Here is a 16398-nt window from a genome sequence, read left to right as displayed (position 1 = left end):
ATGCCAGGATGCTCCTATGAAAAAGAAAAACCATTCAGCCTTCCCATCCTTAAAAAAATGTTACGTGTCATTTATGCCAACCGAGAGATTCCCGCCTCCCCCCTTTAATCTGTTAGTGCAAAAATGACAAATGCCAAGGGACTCACGACGTCTCCGCTCTTTTGCAGACCTTTACTCGGGACCATGAGCACTCCCGGCCTCTAGGGAAAAAGCTCAGATCCCAAGCTGGATGTGGTCCCCTCAACAGGGAGAAAGTGGGCAGCGGAAGGAAATCTTTTCTGTCCAACATTGTGAGGGAAACAGACTCACGCTCAGAGCACACTCTGGGTGTCCTGAGGCAGCCCTCTGGAAGGAACTTACTTTGTTTGGTAACCCCAGAATTAGTCTACCCAGGTTTGGGAGCTTGCCGGATAATTCTAGAGAGCCTAGACGCGGTGGCCACTCTCCAGCTCCGCATGCTCGGCACCCATGGTGCACTGACCTTGGCCCCCCAAGCCCAGACAGACTCACGATCTGCTCCACAAGGTCTTTGAATCAGCCACTTGGACCCATCAGCTGTCACATCAAGAGCCTTTCAAGGTGCTGGCAGATAGCCTGTTCCAGGTTCTTTGGGGGCCAAAGCAGTATAATAACACGAGCTCACCAGGTAGGAGAGGAAATCACACGCACAACCGTTTCCTGACAATGTGCTCCGTGACCCCATCACAGTGCCTCTCCGAGTGGGAGATGGCCCTTGGCCTCCTTGGATGCCAGTGGAACTTCTTCCTGAATGGCAGGCAGCCCGAAGCACCCTACAGTCATTCAAAAGGTTTCTGCTCCCAAGGAACCCCCTGGCTCCAGAATAAATGATCTCCATTATTCCATTCATCAAGTGTTTCTTAAGCCCTCTATTATGAGTCTGCATTTTAAACAGGGAACGAGGTCCTTTATTACATCCCCTAATCCATGTCCCCAGAACATTTCTTTCAGAGTTGCAGAATCTGCTGCAATCCCATTATTAGGATATTTCACCCTCCGTCCCTCCACCCAGAACTCAACTGCACTTTAAGGCAGTACTGCCTCCCATTAGGGGGAAAAAAGTCTGCTAAGAGGAGTATTATTAGAAGATCAACTATATTTCCAGAATGCAACTGCTTTAAGAGCAACCCCCGTGTCTGCCTACTCACCGCTGTAACCCGAGTCCCTCCCTAGAATGGCACAAAAGAGCACGTGTAAGTATGGGACAAATGAAGCAAGAAGTATGAGCCCCCTCAGCACTACGGGCAGGGCCAATGCCACGGACCTGGAACAGAAGTGGGAGCACGGTCACAATACTGCCTTCGTTCCCCCGTGCCCCCTGAAGTTAGGTGCAGTCATCTAGGTCCTCCGTCCCTTTTCGGCAAGGCTGAGTACAAACACACACACCCCACCCCCCCACACCCACCATGCAGCCAAGGCCCTGAGGTGGAGAAACTAGATGGAAAGAACCTGGGCCCATGCGTGTCAGGTGGAGCTGTGCAGCCCATCTACACAGGTGGTGGACAGAAGCCGGCTTATCTCTTGTCTAGACCCACGTTATGGAGTCTCTTCTATAGCAGGTACGACCTCCTAACCCAGACAGCCCATAATTTTAAAAATAACAACAAAACAAAAACAAAAACAAAAAAGCAATAAGCCAGTACTATTGATGAAAACTTATAGTCTGTTTCTAGCAAGAGGTTCAGCAACTCAGAGCTTCAGTAACAGTGGGCAAAGCCAAGGGCAGGGTCAGTTAGATCGAGCGTGTACTTTCCTAAGTCAGCTAGTATTTTATTTCACTAGCGAGTATCTCCTCACCATAGGTGATTTAAAAATTTCCTCATTTTTCTAGGATTCATTGGTCAGTCTCCACCATAGAGTGCGTAAATCTGAACTCGGGAAATTTTAGCTTTAATAATTTATTGCACTTGAACTAGAAATTATCCCTCGGAGATGCCTTACAAAATCTTGTTTATGTCAAACCTCTCTTAGAAGTTAATCACAAAGGTAAGAGAGCAGACTTTGCAAGAATAAATATATGGATTTTCTTTTACCTAAAATCTTCCAAGTAGCACACACAAGTAAATGGTCCATGCGTCGATCAGAAGCAAGAGGGCTCAGCTGAAAGCTTCCCGCCAGCCTGAGCCCACCCTGCGGCAAGTGTCTGCGGACTGATTTCCCGAACATACAGGTGGGATGTGAGAAGAGAACCAGGTAGAAAATGGCCAAATTAAGTGTAAAACACACCCCTGTTCACAACGGGGAGGATGGGACTTAAGAAAAATATACAAATGCCCTAAAGAAATTGCTCCTAAAATCACGTGACAATATGACCTTTCAAAAGGACCCGTGACCGCGGCGAAGCTAAGGCCAGCCGACCACTATAATATATTTGAAAGCATACGACAAAGTAGGGAAACAATACGCTGAGAGAAAGAAGTTTTACACAGAAGAGTATATACTGTACGATTCCATTTATGTGATGTTGGAACGCAGGCAAAACTTATCTGTGGCAAAGAAAACAATACAACAGTATTGCCCAGGATGGGGGTTGGCAGGGAGGGGGAGATAAGCTGATGGGGAAGGGGCAGGAAAAAAATCTTCTGGGGTGGTAGGTAGATCCTAACAGAGGCATGAATTAAAGGGGTGTGTGCATTTATACCACACTCATAGCGATACACTTAAAATGTACGCATTTCATTTTATAAATTTTAACTCAAAAAAGAAATCAAGTTTTAAACTATTTATGATACATACAATGATGTGTTTAGCAGAAGTATACTGATGTATGCCACTTATTTTAAAATACACACCCCAAAAGTGGAGTGATGGATTGATAAGCATACAGCAAATAGAGGAAAATGTTAACACTTTCTACAACCTAGAAGGTGGGTATATGATGTCTGGTGTACTACATAATCCTTACAACTTATCTGCATGTTTGCAAATCGGTATGATAACAACCTGAGAGCGAGTACACGGTGATTACGTTGAGCTCTCTTGTTCTAGAGTTTAAGGGAGAATGCACATCTTGCCCAGCACTTACTACATCTTCCGGGCACTTAAAAGGGAAGGTGAGCTCACGCAACAGAGCCTGGACAGAAACTTACCATACACCCGGGAAAGACCCCAGTGGGGGACGAGTGCTCCCCAGGGTAAGGGCTCACTGTCCACAGCCATGCTTCCCAAGCCTGCTGTCTTGGTTGAACGTTTGATTACTCAGAATAATTTTCAAATAAATCACTTTGGTAAATCAATTACCGAAAGTTATAAATTCCTAAAGTCTTAAAACATGTGACCTTGAATTGCAACTGTAATACTGTGTGTATATTTTCTGGAGAAACAATTGAAACAGAGTCAGTAATTTTATACCAAAACACCATGGTCAAAATGGCACAGACTTCCAGTTAAACACTAAGTAAGTCCTAGGGATGTAATGTACTATGTTACGGTAAATAACACTGCATAGTACATTTGAAGTTGCAAAGACAGTAGATCTTCAAAGTTCTCATCACCCAAAAAAACAATTTTGTAACTAGACTTAAATTGTGGTGATCATTTCACCATGCACAGAAATGTCAGTTTTTACGTATACCTGAAACTAATACAGTGTTATTTATTATGTCAATATTTTTTTAAAAAAGCTTATCATTTACTTTCTATATTTTTCCTTCAGGTTTATGACACACTCCACAGCCCTTAACAAATTCCCATGGGGGGACATCAGACTGACTATCTCCACGACAGACAAGTCAACCACCACGTCAAGAATACCATCCGTCACTTCTCCGTGATGTTGCTTTCATCATAAAAATCCACTTTGGGAGTTGCAAAACCTAAACCAGGCAAGGAGGTGGGTTTCGTCTCAGGCAGAGTGCGTTGTGGACAACACCAGAGTCCCATGAACGACTAAGTGACGGTTTTATTTGCATTTGCTGGTCCTGCACAGCCTCGAGTGTCACTGCACACAAGGGCCCCTCATGGAAAATTCAAATCCTATCCGTGTTCCAAAGCATAGCTCGGGTCCTGTCTTTTTTTTTTTTTTTTAAGAAAACCATGGGCAGAGAAGCATGGAGAGAAGGACAGTTTTTGTTGTTGTTGTTGTTGTTGTTTTTTAAAGATTCCATTCATTTATTTGACAGAGAGAGATCACAAGCAGGCAGAGAGGCAGGCAGAGAGAGAGAGGAGGAAGCAGGCTCCCTGCTAAGCAGAGAGCCCGATGCGGGGCTCGATCCCAGGACCCCGAGACCATGACCTGAGCCGAAGGCAGCGGCCTAACCCACCGAGCCACCCAGGCGCCCCGGGTCCTGTCTTCTCGAGCGTTCTCCTGACTAAGCAAAACCCCCCACACTCTCAGCAGCCCGGGGAGCCTTGGGCTGAAAGAAGCTACAGCGTCCATCCGTCCGTCCCAGGGTGTCTTCCGCGGACACGATCCTCACCTCCTGACACGTGGCCAGAACGCCGACAGGGGAAGGGGTGAGCAGCTCACCGCCCTACAAGGCGGCCCGTGGCCTTGCACATGGGGCCTTGCTGTTCAAGCAGTCTCTTCAGTGTCTGAATCAGTCACAGGAAGAAGTTTGATTTGAGGACAAGTGCAAGGGCCCCTCTGAGGCCAGAAAGGCAGTGAGTCAGTGACTATGCTAGCTGTGCCGGCTGCTCACCTGGGGTGCATGTAAGGGGGGGGAGGGATGAAGTCACAGGCCCCTGGCCTTGCAGGTCTCACACCCCACTGGGAAGCCACAGGAGGCCAGCGTTTAATCAGACCTGGAGGTTGTGTGGCTCACATCCTTATTTTCCGACGGGATTCCACTCACTGTCCAGGGAGCTCAGTGGCGTGGACACAGCCACGAAAGCCCTCCTCGCCCCCACCTCCTTCTCCTGCAAGAGCCAGAAAATTCTACCCGGGGGACCCTCCATACAGGGCTCTGAATGGCTTTCCAAAAATTACCATCTTCCTGCTCTGTTTTCCCTTTTCCCAAAAAGGAGAAGGCAGGAAGCAGCAGCCCGGCGTGAAACCAGCCAGCACTTGCAGGCAGAGCAAGGAAAACATGAGAATGTTGTCCTCGGGCTGCCCCGGGAAGGCGGGAAGGCGGGAGCCTCTATTTACACTTGCCTCCATCCCCGACACCTCCCACGGCCAAGTGTACTCGGAGACGGATTTGTTGACGGGGTGACAAAGCAAATAGTGAGATCTGAGGCGGTGTCTCCTGCAGCCTCGCGAGGGCCCGGCTCCCCAGCACTCCATCTCCCGTGCCAGCCCAACATTGCCCCTGCTCCTCGGCTCACTTCGGAGGGAGCCGAACGCGGACGGTGATGCCAGGCTCGGAGGATGGGTTTGGAAAGCTCCACACCACCAGACGCGCGGCGACAGCAGTCATCAGACATCACCCAGATTTAACTGCCCTAAAATTAGCAAAGTAGGGACTGCGGTGATTGCGTCAGAGCCCCTCGGCCTGGCTAACTGCCAGCTTTCAACAGACCGTCCTGCTTTCTCTACCAGGGAAACAATATTTTGGAAGAGAGCCAGCCGAGCATTTCAGCGGATGTTCCAATTCTAGGTTTGCTATTAATGTTTCATAATTCAATGACAAGGTGAACAAAGTCTGTATGGGCTACATCTGCAAGGGGATTCTGCTCTTTGTTGCAAAGCTCTCATTCTTTGGGTGAGTAAAGGGCTGTGGATGAATCCTTTTAAATATTTAAATGCCTGAAATTTATTTAGGGCTTCACATTCAACTGACTCAAACAGAGATTATGCAAATCTGCCAAAGTATAAATGCAAAACAAAAACTGTTTTCCTCTTATACTTCTTTTAATCTTGGCAAAGACGCAGGAGTTCAAGAAATGTTCCACTCGCTGCCCAACAAAAGACGGATAACCACACTCAATGGGCTACCCCACCACAAATTACAACATTTCTAATTAATAACAGATGATCCTCTGGCTGAAGGAACAGGTCAGACTCCTCAGCCCAACCCTGGGCAACCCCTTCACCCCTTTTCAGGGGCAGCTGGCTGGATCCCGCCATTCTCCTGAGCACACACCTTCCTTACTTCCTCCCTCCCTGCATTCGCGCCTTCCGAGATCTGTGGGAACCAACCACACCTTATCAGGCAGCTGGGAAGAGAGGAAAGGGACCTGTCCTTGGAGCAAAGAGACTGGGTTTAAAGTCGAAGACTAAGAAAAGCATGTGTTCTCTCCTTAAGCCTTCATTTTTGTGTCCACGAAAGGGGGTCATCCCATCGATTTACAAGGTTCTTGGCAAGTATGTGAGAGAACACCAATGAAAGTTCTAGAACAATCGTTTTTGCATTTCTTTTGAAGAATACCCCTCCCCAGTTCTTTATTCCATTCCTAAGTCAAAAACGTTGGTCTCCATCACTCACTCTTACGATCACATGAAAATAGATGCATCGTTCCCAACAAAGGACTTCCAACAGCTCTGAAGTAAGCAAAACCAATTGGTCTATGTGGTGGTTTTACTATTACTCAGCTGAGCTGCTCAATCATGCCTCCAATTTCCTCATGGCACATTGTAACACAGATTGACACAAACAGGAGCTAGAATGACAGCGCTCTGAATCCCCGAATGCCGGAATTAATACCATTTCAGGATACTCAAGATAAGAGACTTTCATGCTTCCTGAATACCTACTAATCTAAGGCCTAAGTAACTCTCATGTACTTGCAATCCTCAGAAGTGGTAAGTCAACATGAGGTACACAGTCACCTGCTGATGAGGTTCCAGAATCATTGTCTTCTCTAGAGATGATCGTGGCTAACAGACTGACAGGTGAAAGGCCACAGGTGACCACACGCAATTCGGAAATCATGTCTTTCCAGTCATCTTTCTTAATGTGCCCAAACCAGGGTTAAGTGAACTGCGGCCTCATTGGATTCGAACAGGACTGTGCACTTGAGACTCTGAGACTCTGGGAAAGGTGCAGACCACTCTCTCATGAAAAGAAGGCCATCCCTAGGGTGCCCCAGATCCCGGAGCATGCCCTCTGAGCAGGGCAACCAAGGTCCTCATGGAAGAGATGGATCTCCACTATCACTCCCTTCAAGAACTACTTCTTGGGCACCTGGGTGGCTCAGTGGTTTAAGTCTCTGCCTTCGGCTCAGGTCATGATCCTAGGGTCCTGGGATCGAGTCCTGCACCGGGGTCTCTGCTCAGCAGGGAGCCTGCTTCTCCCTCTCTCTCTGCCTACCTCACTGCCTATTTGCGATCTCTCTCTCTGTTGAATAAATTAATAAAATCTAAAAAAAAAAAAAAAAGAACTACTTCTCCACTTTCACTAGTTTGGTATCAAAGTCAATCACAGGTCATCTCAAATGCCTTAAAAAAAGATTTAAAATGAAATATAAAAGGTTGTTAGGCCATTTATAGAAGAAATAAACAGAATGTTTGTGGCAACACTACTTAGCTCAACAAAAGCCAAGACAGACACTTGGTTCATGTTAAAACCCATGGCTCTCCATCATTCCTTTAACAAATATTTGTTTGCTAAGAGCATATTACGTGGCAAAATCCCTGGAAGTACAGGCAAGACAGGAGTGAAACAGAAATGGCCCTCCCGTGTGGCTCCTATGTCCTATTGAGGTGAGACAGAAGATAATCATAGAATAATGAAGATCGGTAGGGCATGTGACTCTTGATTTCAGGGTCGTGGGTTCAAGCCCCACATTGGGTGTGGAGCCTAACTGACACTGACATACACACACACACGCAATTAAATGTCAGGCAATCCTAAGTGCTACAGATTAAAGTCAAGCAGAGTACAAGGGAGCAGAAAGTACAAAGCAGGGAGGGTGAGGTGGGAGGTGCTAGTTCAGAGGGCAACCAGGGGCTCTAGAGAGGCTGGGGGGCTAGGCTCCCTAACTCCCCTGCAGGAGGGGCTGGTGTGTGCCACAGTTCTAGCCAATGACACACAGAGGCAGAACTGTACTGTTAATCTGTACTTCTAATTATGTTCTTACTCTGCAGGGGTGCCTGGGTGGCTCAGTTTGTTAAGCAACCGACTCTTGATCTCAGCTCAGGTCTTGATCTCAGGGGCGTGAGTTCAAGACCCGTGTAGGGCTCCATGCTGGGTGTGGAGACCACTTAAAAAAAAAATTGTTCTTACTCTTCAGAAGTTTCCAGATGAGCAAATGACTAGTTACATCTCTCTGCCCTGAGCGGGGTGCTGGTGTGGGCTTTGTGCCATAGCAGGATGCTTCTTCAACAGCTGAGTTCAGTCAGAAAGGGTCCTGGGAGAACAGTATCCCCCAATACGTTCTCCCACCCCTCCCCCACAATGAAACTTCTAAGTAAACCATAAGCAATTCTAGAAGAGAACAGCCCCAAGTTTAAAAAAAGAAAAAAAAAGTCTTTTGACAAATATAGAAATATAGTAAACAGAGGGACCCATAAGGATCAGGTCTGTCTTTTAAACAATATATTTTTAAAGATTTTTATTTATTTATTTGTGAGAGAGAGAGAGCACAAGCAGGGGAAGCAACAGAGGCAGAAGGAGAAGCAGGCTCCCCGCTGAGCAAGGAGCCTAATGTGGGACTGGATCGCAGGACCCTGGGATCACGACCTGAGCCGAAGGCAGACACTCAACCCACTGAGCCATGCAGGTGCCCAGGGCAGGGTCTGTCTTAAACTTCCCTCGTTAGATGCTGACAAGCCCCACAGAAACTGCTTCCAAAGGGTTATAAACTCTAATCCACGAGGGCAGAGAGTAAGGGTCTCCAGACTGGGGCCCCACATTTCAAAGGGTAACAGAAGAGCCCTTTAAATGCAAAAGGAAATACTCCACTTCTATTTATTTTTAATACCACCCTTCTTAAAATGTCTATTTTTATGTCTTTTAACTTCTGTATCTTAGCATGGTCCATTTACACGCATACATGTATACACATACGTACACATAAACACACATACACAAACCTGTATATATGCAAATGCACACATATACAGACATCTACTTAGAAAAGGGATTTGGGGGGCACCCGGGTAGCTCAGTGGGTTAAGCCTCTGCCTTCAGCTCAGGTCTTGATCTCAGGGTCCTGGGATCGAGTCCCGCATCAGGCTCTCTGTTCGGCGGGGAGACTGCTTCTCCCTCTCTCTCTGCCTGCCTCTCTGCCTACTCGTGATCTCTGTCTGTCAAATATATAAATAAAATCTTTTTTAAAAAAAGTGATTTTGTACGGAAGGGGCATGCATGTTAAAAAAAAAAAAAAGTAGAAAACCTACTACAAAGAAATCGCTGCCCTGGAATGAGGTATTCAACACTCAACAACAGCTTTTGTCCTTTATGAAAAATGAAAACTGTAATTCCTAAAAATTTACTTATTAGAAACTTCAGTACAAAGGAGACTATATCCCCAAGCGATCCCTGAGCTGTGCAAATACACACTGTTGAACCAGGAGCCAAATGTGCCACCAAACGCCAGAGAAGACAGGGACAGCAGTCACCAGGCTCACTACCCAGGCTCCTACGCCCTAAGCTCTGCCATCAGAAATGCTTTTTTAAGTCGACACAAATAGTTCATCTCGGCAGACATAATTTTTTTTTTTAATTTATCCAAGAGTTCTGATTTTCCAAGTAACAATTTTTAACATTGGCTCTCTATCTAGATTTTTTTTTTTACTTCTGAGTAACTGAACGCACAACTAAACAGCCTACTTTGGACGACTCTGATTGCCTCAACAGCTCCACTAACCGGGAGCTTCTTTCAGATTTAGCAAATACGCAAAAGTGAAAAATATGGAGTAATCCAATGGGCAGAGCTCAAAAAGCCCCTCAGGACTAAATATATTTGGGAAGTAGGAAGGGAAGAGTATCTACTAATTGATAATCAAAACACAGGGAAAATGGGAAAAGATCATGGTTCTCTTCTCTGCTACCTGAAAGCTGTGCAAAATAAAATAACACGCAGCAACAAAATAAGTGCAGAGAGCCCAACACATTCTGCTCTTTCCCACAGTCTTTTTAGTGCTTAAGACGTCCGGGGGTCAGAGGTCACATGGGGCCCTATTTTCTAAGTCATTCAGTCAGTCACTCATTAAATGAATATTTTGTAATCACCAACCATGCAGAGGCAGTTCCAATTACTAGGGACACACTAAAGTGGAACTCATTTCTGTCTTAGGGTAACTTGGGCTGTAGAAGCAGCAAAGGAAGTTTGACATGCTCTCCTAGGCCACCTGTGTGGAAAAGGCAGAAACACTGGCCCGTTGGTAAGAAATTTGGTGCATGAGTAACCTAACTAGAACCAAGAGTGACTCCAGTAAACCTAGAAGCTTCTAGAGACACTGCAGACGACCTTTCTTTCAGAGAGCAGAAAAAGGTGCTAAATAACAGAGTCAAATTCCAAGAAGCACCAGGGGTAGAACCAGCTAAAACAAAGCAAAACAAAACACAATGCATGTCAGGTCTTGCAATGACACTTGTCCAGGAAAGCAAGATGTGGCTAATGGCAGCGTGTGATTAAGGACTCAGGGGTTTTAGCGAACAGGAAACTCACAGAGTCTGAGGGGCGTTGCCACAAAAAAAGTGAATGCGCACTTGGACTCCATCACTGCAGACAGGACATGCAAAGCGGAAGGAAGGGCATTCCTACTCTATACAGGTCAAGGTGAGCGGGAAGACTTCAGTTCTGGGTCCAGCTGCGACAGGTGTTGCTCCGTGAGTCACTGCAGTGCATCTCTAGAAAGATCTGTTCTACAGGCCACCAAGGGGGTTAGAAAGCAAATCAACAGGTAGAATGAGATTTCAGTGCTACAGGTAACAAACAGCTTCTGGTGGTCTACATGTTTCAGTGCATCTTGATGAAACGCGCTGAACACAGAGAGTAACTGTTGTCCTTCATTCTCAACGTCTGTGTGGCAGCATCACCTACTGACAAATGTGATGATCCCTAGGATCTGCTTTTGTTTCTGTTTCTTTTATTTTGCAAATGGATGAAAACAAAAAAATACAGCAACCACACAGCAAGGAAGGGGTGGCCTTAAGGACCTTTGTAGTACAGAGATGCTACAACAACTAGACTCAACTTATTGCCTCTTTCCTTCTTTCTCATCACCCAACTTGGCCATACGCAGGGGAGAGAAAGCATCAGGGCATCAGGTTACACTACATATGTAATTTCTCAAGACAGAGAACCTCTACCATGGGCCAGCTCTGGCTCACTTCAGTTCCCACTCCTGGGAACCAAAGTTTATGAATCAAGTCCAGGAAGGACCAAAATAATTTAGCTCTGAAGTTATGAACTGTTGAAAGTCCCGTTGTATTGTTCTCTCTCCTTTGAAGGGGTCACAGCTAAACGGGACTGGAACAGAAAAGCGATTTCTGAATCACTGATGCTGAGGTAAACCAAGTTCATCAAACCAATGCCCATATGTAAACACACGAGAAGGCAATGAAAGAAAAGACAAAATCATTAAAAATGTCAACTATCACCATCAGTCATGTGCATCACTCCAGTACCTTTATTTCAAATGTGAAAGAAATCTAAAGTGTTGGTGCTGAAAGAGATCGTGGAAATTCTTCATCCAGACTCTCCTGTGCCAGGCCGTAGAGGCAGGAAACTAGTTGTTCTTGTCCCTCCCGCCAAACGCTCTCCCCATCCTATCACTCTGCAAGGGAATGAGGCGCATTCATAGGGGTAGAAAAATCTGGAACACAGTTCCTTGTATTCTTTAGAACTGTACATCGTATTTCATTCAAGTTCAAAACAGAGCAAAAACTGCTCTGCTTTTCAGTAACAACAGCAATCTAAATTTTCTTCAAACTCAGCATGTCTCTGAAAGGATCTGTAACCCTAAACCGCTAGGACAAGAAGATCATAAATGCAAAGACTCAATGCGTTCCTCGATCTAAAAACAACCAACCAACCAACCAAAAAAAAAAAAACCAACCACCAAAACACCTTGAATTTACCAGTAATGGCTGGGATTTGGAGAGGGGCAGTATTCATTTAAACACATAGTTCTTTGCAAAGTATGCAGTGAATACAACCCCTTTTTAATTGGCTTTGAGGACCAAACATAAACACTTTCAGACCAGTTCCAATTACCTGACAGTTGCCCTTTCAAGGAGCTCACTAATATTTCCTCCCTTTCAATAGATAGATTATCAAAATGAATAATCCATTACTCCTTTTGCCTCAGGTGAAAAGATCACCAGGCAGACAGGTGTTTACTGAGCTCAGGTATCAAGAAAGCCTTTAAAATACCATTCCAGTCCCAAGGGGGTGAGGGGAAACAATTTATAAACCCCCAGTACACAGCTTTAACTACAGTAAACATCATAAAAGCCAAATCGTGGTCCTCTGATAATTCCCCTATCACATTCCATAATTAAAGCTCTTTAAGAAAGGTTAAGACTTAAAAACATAAGCATCTGATGAAAAATATACACTTAAATCAGAAAATCTGCAGCCTGTACCCCAATGTACTTCCATACCTGCAATTTAGCTCTTACTTTCCAGACCAAACGCTTACACTGCTTCTCACCCAAGTTCATTTCACCCCATCTATAGGTAGCATGTGGGTACTGATAAAAGCTGCTTCGGATTTCATTTCCTACTTCCCAGATGTTTGCTAGAGGTTCCCCCCCCCCTTTCAGCTATTTATGAATACTCTCTAATTTAGAACAAACAAATTCAACATGTCATATTTTAAGCTGGGCAAGACACACAATAAAGGACGGCCAGAAAATAAGTCCAAGATATCTCTCCAGCTCATGAACAAGTTTGCCTACCTAGGCAAGATTTGGACAGGCTGGCATGGTCTTAATTTAGAAAGAAAAGGCTAAAAACATATACCTGAGAACCTGCTTCTGCTAAAAAGGCCAACTACAGGCTACTGTGTTTCTCATATAAGGGGTTGTGCTTAGAAGTGAAAAACCAAGTACCAACTAGAGAGAAAGAAATAAATATGCCCTAACACAATCCTTGGGATGAATCGTGCATACGGATTCCAACTACCTCCATCACCGGAATCTTAGGAAGGATCCATGCTGTCTCTGCACCCAAAACTCCAGAAAGACCGCACTTTCCCGTGTGTAATATTGTTTTATCCACCTCTGAATCAAGCAGTGAACTACTAAATTAAGCAGTAAACATGGGAAGTGAAAATGCTGTCTAAATACATTCCCCAAATGTATTCCTCAAATAAATCAAAACATGAAACAGACATCCTTAAATTTGTAACTAATAATGGTGATCAGGTTGTCTCTTGAAATTCATCTCTAGGAATGCCAGAAAAAATATTTAGCACCTTTGAAATCTAGACGTTTGTTTTATGAGGAAGTCCTATATTTCAAAGAAAGCAACAGTTCTGGAGATTTTTTTCTCCCATTACTAATTGCAAAACTGGAAAAATTGCGGCCCGGATTGCAGACAGGCAACTCAAAAAGCCTAGTTTCCTAAATGCCTGTCATAAGAAAGCCATCTAGTGTTAACATTTAGAAATGAAAACTGCAGACAAAAGAGGCAAAGAAAAGAAAAATCTTAGTGACTATTTTGAACTTACTAAGAGAAACGTATGAGAATCGTCAAGACTCTTTGTTTAAAAAAAAAAAAAAAGGGCCATCCTTATGAAAACCAACTCTAACCGACAAAAATCCAAAACATACACAATTTTATTTTGACACAAAATCATGGTTCGGTGACCGTACTTCCGTGACCAGTGCACTTGATTTTTCCAATACTCACACTGGAGTCATCTTGGGCTGAATTAATTTAACTGAAGCAGGTTAATGATGACAAATATGTCCCAGAGGGGTAATGCCAAGTTGTTTTCTCTTCCCCAGAAGCATCAGCTCCTCGCTTGTAGATGATGAACCGAAATTGATTCTTTGGGTTTGCGGCACGGTTGAAAATTAATCTGTAGGTGCTCGTGGGGATACTCCCAGGACGCGGTCAAACAAACTACCTTCAGTAACACAGGGGGACCCGGCAAGGCCCGGCGCGGAGGATGGAGCGCGGCACGGAACCCGGGGAGACGGCGGAGCCCTCGGGACCCCGAAGGGAGGTCGCGCCGAGTTGGAAGGGCGCTCGCCCGGGCTCGGGGTCTTACAAAGAGGGACTCCGGCGAGGGCGCGCGCGGGGGGGCGCACCCCTTCCCGGGGGTCCCCGGCACCCCGCCGCAAGTTCAGCAAGTCGCCCCGCCCGGCGCGCCGCTGCGCCGCGTCCGGCAGCCTTTCTCTCGCTCTTCGGTTAGTCACGGAGCAGTTGCTGCGCACCCAGAGGAGGTCCTCGGGGTGCTCGTGTCACCAAGACGGCAATAACCTTTCCGCGGATCGATAACTTTGAGGGAACGAGCGGCGGCGGCTCCTCTCCCACCCCGGGCCCCGGAGCGCGGGCGCCTCTGCCCGCCGGTCCCCCGCCCCGCGCGCCGGGGCTGCCCCCGGCCCCGCCGTCAGCCCCCGAGGCGCCCCCCGGGACGGCCCCTTCACCCCGGGACCGTCCTCCCGCAGGCCGTGCCCGGACACCACCCGCAGGCTCCCGAGCGGACCCCCCGGCTCCCCGGCCGCCCGCCCGCCCGCCCGCCCGCCACGCACCTCGGAGACGCAGTCCGCCGGGACCTGCTAAGCCCGCGAGCGCGCGGCGGCGCCTACCGGGGCCGCCGCCTCGCCGCCCGCCGCTGCCCGGGGCTGCCCATCGGCCCGGACTCTGCCGGCGCCGGGCTCCGGCGGGAGGCGGCCCGGACCCGCCGGCTGCGGCTAGAGCGGTCGGCCTGTGCTCAGGCGGGCGGGCGGGGGCGCGGCGCCGCTCCTCCTCCTCCGTCGTCCTCCTCCCGCTCCGCCGGCTCCTCCCGGGCTCCCGGTCTGCCGCGCCGGCTCCCGACGCCGCCGCCCGCCCGCCCGGCGGCACCGCCCCCCGCCCGCTCCGCGGCCTCCCATTGGCCGCCGCCTGCAGGCCCCCTCGGCCCCGCCCCGCCATTGGGCGCGGGCGCCGTCCGTCCCGCCGCCCCGCGGGGCTCCGGCTCAGCCGGTGCGCGGTTCCCAGGCCCCGCGGCGCGAGCGAGCGGCGCGTCCCGGAGGGCTTCGGGCGTCTTTGCCCGGGCTGCGGAGCGCGGGGCAGCGGCCCGGCGACCTCGACGGAGGTGCCGCCTACCTGGTCCCGCGCCCCGGGAGGGCCGGCGCCGCCCTCCGCGGACTCGTTTCCCCTCCGGCTGCGACAAGTTAAAACCCCGAGTCCGGCTCCGAGCCGCCCCCTCGCGCCGTCGCGACCCTGCCCGGCCCTCCAGCCTCCGGAGCAGGGAGAGACGAGCCGCCTGGCGCTCGGGTCCCCGCGCCGCCGGAGCCCGAGTGTCGCCGGCCGAGAGGACACAGCCAGCCGCGGACGCTGCGCGGGCACCTGCCCCAAGACGCGGCAGAATCGCCGCCGAGGCCGGCGTCAGCCCAAGCGGCCGCCTCGCCGTGTCCAGAAGGGGACGGCGGGAGGGGCGAGATCCGGCTGCTTGCGGCCTGGGAGGGCGCTCCCGGACCGCCCAGGCCGCTCCCTAGTTGCGTGCGGACCCCGGAGGTCGCCCGGGTCCGCCCAGGCGGTGCCCCACTGTGTGCCGGCGTGGGGGCGTCCCAGGACCGCCCAGACGGTGCCCCTACTGTGTTCGGCCCCGGGACGACCCTGGCAGAGAGCCCCTGCCCCCGGGAATGGGGTAGGAGGTGGCACGGAGAAACATGTAAATAAATAGAACGTTAAGATGAGGTCAAGTGGGTGCCCGCACAGGAATGCAGCGGGGATAAAAACTTGGGAGCTTCGCTGCAGGTGGCGGGGGAGGGTGGGGAGGGGGCGGCGGTGGGGTTGCAGGGAGACGCAAGAAGTCCAGGTTCCCCAGGCCCAGCCCCAACCCTGCCCCCAGGCAATCCTCAGCCTAGAGCAGGAATGCTTTTGGATCTTTATCTGGAGGAGGAGGAAATGAACTTTCTACACCCATTTTTTTTCTACTCTCCTAGGTAACGTTGATTACCCAGGGGGGGAACATTACCTGAAACTACTGATGTAAATTGTTCAACGCTTGAATTGGTTGCTGAAAAATTCAAGGAAGTCTTTTAAGAGAAGGTTTTCTTTAAGCTTTGGTAGAATTATCTCTGCCTAACCAGGACAGTGGGAGTCACAACGTGTAAGCAGGGGGAGACAGGTTTAGGTCATCTCTAACTTACCTCTCAGCGACCAGTAGCATTTCCTGAGCTGGCTTTTCGGGGGCCTTAGAGCTGGCCCCGAGGTTTCCTGAGACTGGATTCAGGGCTTTCAGTTCCTCCTTCTAGAAGCAGAATTCTTCCTGGAGAGAAAAAGCTGTCTGTACTTCCCCATCACAAACACTCCCTAGAATATAACCCTGAGAAAAATTAGAGGCCCTTCCTCCCATGCAGTATTTCTCTGTTATCTACAGTGTGTACACCT

The 16398-nt window shown here is 48.7% G+C and overlaps 1 protein-coding gene across 4 annotated transcripts in view; it reads right to left on the bottom strand.

The window, feature by feature from the left end:
- SIPA1L2 (signal induced proliferation associated 1 like 2) overlaps positions 1–14609 on the bottom strand; it is a 212922-nt gene extending 198313 nt beyond the window's left edge. For all 4 annotated transcript variants that reach the window (XM_044239357.1, XM_044239358.1, XM_044239359.1 and 1 more), the window contains exon 1: positions 14553–14609. The gene's annotated coding sequence lies outside the window, so the exon portion shown is untranslated. The remainder of the gene's footprint in view (positions 1–14552) is intronic.
- Between the last annotated feature and the right edge of the window lie 1789 nt (positions 14610–16398).

Source organism: Neovison vison, chromosome 2 (genome assembly GCF_020171115.1).
Source record: "Neovison vison isolate M4711 chromosome 2, ASM_NN_V1, whole genome shotgun sequence".
Taxonomy (NCBI): domain Eukaryota; kingdom Metazoa; phylum Chordata; class Mammalia; order Carnivora; family Mustelidae; genus Neogale; species Neogale vison.
This window is presented reverse-complemented; position numbering and strand designations above follow the sequence as displayed.